The sequence below is a fragment of the Meles meles genome, chromosome 21 (genome assembly GCF_922984935.1).
Source record: "Meles meles chromosome 21, mMelMel3.1 paternal haplotype, whole genome shotgun sequence".
NCBI classification, from domain to species: domain Eukaryota; kingdom Metazoa; phylum Chordata; class Mammalia; order Carnivora; family Mustelidae; genus Meles; species Meles meles.
Genome location: NC_060086.1, coordinates 20,667,475 through 20,675,858, shown reverse-complemented (window position 1 = coordinate 20,675,858; position 8,384 = coordinate 20,667,475).

Below are 8,384 nucleotides of genomic sequence, written 5' to 3'. Positions count from 1 at the left end.
TGAGGCACAGAGATTCCTTAGGGAAAAAAAAAAGTAGAAGCCCAATCTCTTAGAAACTCTGTTATGGGATATCTTTTTAGAAAAAGAAATTTGGGAAATTCACAAATCTGTGGGAATCAAACAATATTTAAATTATCAATGAGTCAAAAAAGAAATCAAGAGGGAAATCAGAAAATACTTTGAACAAAAAAGAAAAAAAATACTTTGAGATGAATGAAAATGAAGATACAACATATAAAAATTTATGGTGTGGGGCACCTAGGTGGCTCAGTCGTTAAGCATCTGCCTTTGGCTCAGGTCGTGATGCCATAGTCCTGGGATCAAGCCCCACATTCATTCGGCTCCTTGCTCAGTGCGGAGCCTGCTTCCCCCTCTCCCACTCTCCCTGCTTGTGTTCCCTATCTCACTGCCTCTCTCTCTGTGTCAAATAAACAAATAAAATCTTTTTAAATTTTTTTTTATTTTATTTTTTTATTTGTCAGAGAGAGAGAGAGGGAGAGAGGGATCACAGGCAGACAGAGTGGCAGGCAGAGTCAGAGGGAGAAGCAGGCTCCCGGCTGAGCAAGGAGCCTGATGTGGGACTCGATCCCAGGATGCTGGGATCATGACCTGAGCCGAAGGCAGCTGCTTAACGAACTGAGCCACCCAGGCGTCCCTCTTTTTAAATTTTTTAAAAAATTTACAGTGTGTATCTGAGAGTGCTTAGAGAGGAATAACTATAAATTTGAGCCTATAAAAGAAATGCCCATACTAGAAAGGAGGAAAGATCTCTAAAATCTTTTTTTTTTTTAAGATTTTATTTATTTATTTGACAGAGAGAGAGATCACAAGTAGGCAGAGAGAGGGGAGGAAGCAGGCTCCCCGCCAAGCAGAGAGGCCAATGTGGGACTCCATCCCAGGACCCTGGAATCATGACCTGAGCCAAAGGCAGAGGCTCAACCCACTGAGCCACCCAGGTGCCCCAAGGAAAGATCTCTAAACAACAACCTAATTATCCACCCTAAGACACTGGAAAAAGAAGCACAAGCTAAGCCCAAAGCAAGCAGAAAGAAACAATGATTAGACTGAAGGAGCGGCATATATCTATGGCGAGCTGGTTTTCAACAAGGGCGCCAAGACAGTTCAATGGGGAAAGAATCGTCTTAATCAACAAATGATGATGATGGGATAACTGGATATCCACAGGCAAAGGAATAAGCTTGGACCCCTACTTCACACCATATACAAAATACCTAAAAGTGGATCCAAGATCCAAATATAAGAACTAAACCCATAAAACTCTCAGAAGAAAACACAGACACTGGGGTGCTTGGGTGGTTCAGTTGGTTAAGCGTCTGCCTTCAGCTCAGGTCATGATCCCAGACCCTGGGATCGAGCCTCACATTGGACTCCTTCCTCAGTGGGGAGCCTACTTCTCCCTCTCCCTCTGCCTGCTGCTCCATCTGCTTGTGCTCTGTCTCTCCATCTCTGTCAAATAAATAAAAAAGAAAACAGAGAGGAGCCTGGGTGGCTCAGTAGGTTAAGCATCTGCCTTCGGCTCAGGTCGTAATCTCAGGGTCCTGGGATCGAGCCCCACATTTGGGCTCTCTGCTCAACAGAGAACCTGCTTCCCCCCACCCCCCACTCTTTCTCTGCCTGCCTCTCTGCCTACTTGTGATCTCTGTCAAACAAATAAATAAAATCTTAAAAAAAAAAAAGAAAAGAAAACACAGACATAAATCTTCATGACCTTGGAGTAACTGACAGTTTCTTAGATATGAAACCTAAGCACAAGCCATAAAAGAAAAAAATTAAATTTGATTTCATCAAAATCGAAACATTTTGTACTTTCTTTTTTTTTTTTAAGATTTTACTTAAATCCTACTTAAACAAGAGAGGGAACACAAGTAGAGGGAGTGGGAGAGGAAGAAGCCAGCTTCCCGCAGACCAGGGAGCCTGACACGGGGCTCAATCCCAGGACCCTGGCATCATGACCTGAGCTGAAAGCAGCCAGTTAACCGACTGAGCCACCTAGGCATCCCAAAACACTTTGTACTTTAAGTAAATGAAAAAGGCAATCTACTAAATGGGAGAAAATATTTGAAAATAATATTCTTTTCCCATTGAACTGTCTTGGCACCCTTGTTGAAAGCCAACTCACCTGATAAAAATCTACCACCAGGACACACCTGGGTGGCTCAGTTGGTTGAGCCACCTTCCGTTCAGGTCATGATCCCAGGGTCCTGGGATCGAGTCCCACATCAGGTTCCTGGCTCAGTGGGGAGCCTGCTTTTCTCTCTGCCTCTGCCTGCCGCTCTGCCTGCTTATGCCCTCTGTCTCTCTCTTTCTCTGACAAATAAATAAATAAAATCTTTAAAAAAAAATTTACCACCAGAATATATAAAGAACTTTAACAACTCAACAACAAGAAGACTAACATCCTGTTTTGTTTCTTTTTGTTTTTTTTTAAGATTTTATTTATTTATTTGACAGAGAGAGAGAGCACGCACGGGGTGGGGGGGGCGGCGGGCCAGAGGGAGAGGGAGAAGCAGGCTTCCCGTTGAGCAGGACCCTAACACGGGCTCAATCCCAGGACCCAGAGATCAACCAGAGCCAAAGGCAGACCCTTAAACCAACTGAGTCACCCAGGTGGCCTAACCTCCCAATTTTAAAATGGGCAAAGGACTTGAAGAAGCATTTCTCCAAAGAAGATGTACAAATGGCCCGTGAGCACACAGCCATTAGGAAAATGCAAATAAAAACCACAAGCCACCACTTCACACCCACCGAGATGGGTATAATAAAAAAGACAAATAATAAGAGGTGAGAAGAGAAACTGAAGTTCCCAAACAGTGTTGATGATAATATAAAAGGGTACAGTCCCCACGAAAAACACTGTGGCAGTTCTTCCAAAAGTTAAACACATAAAAAAAAAAAGTTAAACATAAAGTTACCGTGTGATCTAGCAATTCTCCTGAATATATACTCCAGAGAACTTATATGTTCACACAAAAACTTGTACAGAAATGTTACAGCAACATTATTTGTAACACTCAAAAAGTGGAGGGGCGGGGTTCCTGGTTTCTGCTGGGGTGGGGATCTTGTGGGCTGTGGGATGGAGCCCCAGTCTGGATGAATCTCGATAACATGCTAAGTAAAGCCAAGCCAGGTGGAAAAAGCCACATACTACATTATTCCATGTGTAGGCAATGCCCAGAAGAGGCAAGTCCATAGAGACAAAAAGCAGATTAGTGGTTGGCAGGAGCTGGAGAGAGTTGGGGGGGGCGGGCAGGCAGTGACTGCTAATGGGTACGGGGTTTCTTTCTGGGGTGATGAGAATGTTCTGGAATTAGATAACATGGTGGTGGCACAACTTTGCAAATATACTAAAAATTAGTGAATTGTACATTTTAAAATGTTGAATTTTATGATATATAAATTATAACTGGATAAAAAGCGGGTTTCAAGGAATGAAGTCTATTAATATACAGAACACAGATGAATCTCAAAGAAGTCAGACACTCACAGTGTATAATTCCATTTATAGGAAATCCTAGATAAAGCAAAACTAGAGTGTCAGAGGGGCGCCTGGGTGGCTCAGTCGGTTAAGCATCTGCCTTCAGCTCCGGTTATGACCTCAGGGTCCTGGGATCCAGCCCTGTCGGGCTCCCTGCTCAGTGGGGAGTCTGCTTCTCCTCCTCCCTCTGCCTCCTTCTCCCTGCTTGTGCTCTGTCTCTCTCTCTCTCAAATAAATAAAATCTTTTTAAAAAGAACAAAAAACTCAGCACCCCTATGAAGCAAGGACTGTATCTTCTTTTCCAAATGACAAAACCAAGGAAGCACTCAAACCGATAACTGGTGACAGTGTTCGAACTTGGGTAGGCTGATTCCAGAACGTGTGTTTTTCTTTTTTGTTTTGTCTTGTTTATTTCTCACACACACACACACACACACACACACAGAGCACACAAGCAGGGAGGGGAAAACTAGCCCTTGGGAGACACTCCGTTCCCCATCCAATTTGGCCATTGCCCCCCCACCCCCAGCACAAAGGAACTCAATAAATTTGTGTTGAAATCATATAATCCAAGCGTCTGCAGGTAATAGGCGTACACCTCATCTCTCCACAGTTCTGGGACGTGAATTCACAGAAGCAGAAAGAGAAGGGACCCTGACAGCCCTCACCCGGCTCATCACCACTCTCCATCCCCTCACAATGAAATCTGCAACGAGGAATTGTGGCAAGTTCCCCTCGAGAAAAGGACACCTCAAGGGAGGCCTATGGAGAGCAGATATTTCAGACTGGGAGTTGGGAGAAAGGCTCTGCATTGAGGAAAATAAAATATTGGCCCAATACAAGGAAAGTGATAACTCCCACTACACTCCCACGGGATAGGCTACATATAGAAAATGGCATATTCTATTTTGGATGCTTCATTTTAACAGGAACACAGTCAACCCTGAGCTCATCTAGAAACGCGCTATCCCAGCTGCTGAAGGCTATGGGCAGCGTGCCATAAATACTCAGGCCCCTCGTTCAAAAATTGTCCACCGAGACCAAAACACTGCTGGATGCTGGAGACAGTTGGAAAGTAGAGACGCCCGCACGGCGACCGTCAGGACATTATATGACTTAGTAAAGAGGGAGGAATGGGTACATCAATCAATATAATGCAAATCTGACATTTGGTCGAAGACAGAAGAAGCAGAGATACCGCACACAGCAGAGGGAGGATCCCAGGAAACGCCTCAGGAAAGGGTGGTCTTTGAGCTAATTCTGGAACTGGAAAGGATTCCTTTTACTGAAAAGGCCGTGCTGCAGAAGAAGCGTCCCTAAGAGTGGAAACCAGCGTGAGCCGCGGTGCCGGGAATGTGTATGGTTTTCAGGCCAGGGAGAAATCCAGTTTGGCTAGAGCAAGAGGTTCATCTAGAAAATTAGTCCAGAAAGATAGATTCGGGTCAAACTGAGTCGGCCCTTGGAAGTTGGTCAAGGAATTTGGACTTTATTTGGTACCTAATGGGAGGAATTAAGAAGTTCTAATCAGGGGCACCTGGGTGGCTCCATCGCGAAGCGTCTGTCTTCGGCTCTGGTCAGGATCCTGAGGTCTTGGGATCGAGCTCCGTATGGGGCTCTTGGCTCAGCCTGCTTCTCCCTCTCTCTCTGCATGCTTGTGATCTCTCCTCTCTCTCTGTGAAATAAATAAATAAAAGCTTAAAAAAAAAGAATTTCTAATCAATTAGCCAAGGTAGAAATACACTGAATCTAAATTTAAAATAAATAAAAAAATAATAAATTTCTAATCAGAAACATTGTAATAGATACTGCTGTTTTGCCCCGTCAATGCTTTCTGGGGCTAGCACCCCGATTTTCCATGAAAAACCAGCCCTCTCCCCGCCTAGTTCATGTCACACTGGTAGAGATGACTGAACCCCCTATTCAGCACTGACTGGTTTAGGGATTCGTAATAACCAAGGGGAGTCAAATTTGGAGTTTTAGTGACAAGGAGACAGAGGTAGACAGAGGTAAGCTTTTTCCCCTCCTGGAGCCAGCTGGACCTTGATGTGTACCCCAAAATTTTTCAGTAAGCCAATGAATTTCCTCTCTGGTTTAAGTCGGTTTGAACTGAGTGTCTGACCTCTTGCTTCTGAAAGATTCCTGCTTAATACAAACCCCATAAGGGCGGAAGAAAGGAGAGTAGTCCCTACCGTGGTATATGGGACAATACAATAGTGAAGGCAAAATGAAATGAGGAATCCCAAAGAAACATAAGACAAACCCCAAACCCAAATCAAGGGACATTCTACAAAATAACTGGCTTATAATCCTCCAAAGTGTCAAGGTCATGAAAGACCAAAAAAAAAAAAAAAAACAAACCACACACACAAAACAAAACTATAGGTTAACCCTACTGAGGTTATGTCTTGATTTTAATAATTGCACTGTTAATTTAAAACGTTAACATTGGGGCGCCTGGGTGGCTCAGTGGGCTAAAGCCTCTGCCTTTGGCTCAGGCCATGATCCCAGGGTCCTGGGATCCAGCCCTGCACCTGGCTCTCTGCTCAGCGGGGAGCCTGCTTCCCCTTCTCTCTGTCTCTGCCTGCCTCTCTGCCTACTTGTGATCTCTCTCTCTGTCAAATAAATAAATAAAATATTTTTTTAAAATAAAATAAAACATTAACATTTAGGGAGCATTGATGAAGGGATATACAGAAAATCTTTGAAATATTTTTGCAACTTTTTGGTAAATTCTGAAATTATCTAAAAAGTTAAAAAGGAAAAAAATTAAAATACGCAATTAGGGTTTGCGCCAAGGTAGCGATGATGGCCACAGGAACTATGAGTTGGCTGGATCAACAAGACTGCAGCAAGCAATCTGGAAGACAAACAGGTTCGAAGTAACAAGGACAAATTTCACTGGATGTGAAAGCAAGCCTCCGTGAGCCTCCAGGTGAAGCTGTCTGGCAAAAGCTGAAACTTTGCAAAGGGAGCTAAAGAGAAAGGCAATAGCTCAGGGCAGAGATTTCCATAAAGGAAACAGCTGGGGGCACCTGGGTGGCTCAGTGGGTTAAGCCTCTGCCTTCAGCTCAGGTCATGATCTCAGGGTCCTGGGATCGAGCCCTGCATCTGGCTCTGCTCAGTAGGGAGCCTGCTTTCCCTTCTCTCTCTGCCTGCCTCTCTGCCTACTTGTGATCTCTCTCTGTCAAATAAATAAATAAAAATCTTAAAAAAAAAAAAAAAGGAAACAGCTGATACCACCGGAGTATGACGTAACCAAGGGTGACGCCCTAGAGAAAGGACTCCAGTGGGGCAGGCCGTGCTGACCTCAAAGATTTCCAAGAAGTTACAGAGCCTGGATTGGCTCAATTGGTTGAGAGTCTGACTCTTGGTTTTGGCTCAGGCTATGATCTCAGGATCGTGGGATCGAGCCCCGTGTAGGTTCTCTCCCTCTCCTGCTCCCCCATGCCCTCGCACGTAGGCTCTCTCTCTATAATTAATTAATTAATTAAACAAATTGAGTAAAGATTTCAGAGAAGGGGTCATCTGCAGAATGGTTATGCAGAGGAGAGATGTCTGAGTAGAGCTCATCTCTAAGACAGGAAGAAGTGATGAAAACAACAACGACAAAAAACTGCTTCAGAGGGTTTTTTGGGGTTTAAAAAAAACAGTCAGTTCTTAAATCTTCATACATTATTTTTTTATTTTTTTAAAGATTTTATTTATTTATTTGACAGACAGAGATCACAAGTAGGCAGAGAGGCAGGCAGAGAGAGAGGGGGAAGCAGGCTCCCTGCTGAGCAGAGAGCCCAATGTGGGGCTCAATCCCAGGACCCTGAGATCATGACCTGAGCTGAAGGCAGAGGCTTTAACCCACTAAGCCACCCCCATAAATTATTTTTTAAAAGATTTTATTTATTTATTTTTGAGAGAGAGAGAGAGAGAACACAAGCAGAGGGCTGGTGCCAGAGGGAGAAGCAGACTCCCCGCTGAGCAGGGAGCCTGAGGAGGGACTCGATCCCAGGACCCTGGGACCACAAGGCCAGCCAAAGCAGGCTCCCCATAAATGATTAAAAGCGTTCTGACCCGTGTTCCATGCACATTTGCTGCCTTCTCAGGTTGTGTTGACCGGTTGAAGCTGCTGAAATGGGAATGTTCCCTTGTGCTCTTTAGATGTTACGCACTTGTTACCCTGGGCTAACTACCCATTGGCCTCTCTTGTGACCTTGACGTCACAGATAAGAACTGGGTTAAGCCTTAGTCTGGGTAGATCCAGAGGACAGAACTAAGCCAATGGCAGCCAATTAGAAAAACAGTGCAGTGAGCTGTGAGAAGAAAAGTATTCTGAAAGCTCCTTCCAACTCAGTATTTCACTAAGCTTCTGGGTTGTTGTTTGTTTTTTTTTCTGTTAAATGTTCATAGCATTTATTTCATATGGCTGCTGTGAGGATGACGGGCGACAAAGTACATAAAAGTGCCTAACGATGAAGAACTGTTCCGGTCTTTTATCAGTCGAGTATCACACCGTGAAATAGACCAAGAAATCCCAAGGAAGTACCAGCCTCAGCCACTAGAGGGGGATCCGCATCACACTTCCTTTGAAACAGACAGACGCAGCTTGACGTGGGAGGCACCACTCCTCCTGACTCTCCACCAGCCTTTCCTCTGCCGGGAAACTCGGTCCGCTCAGAAAACCTGGCTCCATGCTGAACTCCACGGTGCTTTCTCTGAGTCAGTATATTCTCCCACAGTTGCAAAATGATCTGGCAAAAGTCCCTCAAAGGCTTTTACTGCTTACTGAGTAACATCCAAACTCCCTGGGCCTCCCTCAATCTGGCCCCAAGCTGCCCCTCCCGCCTGAACTCCCTTTAATCCTTTATCCTGCAGCCGCGCGGGGCAAGCATGCTCT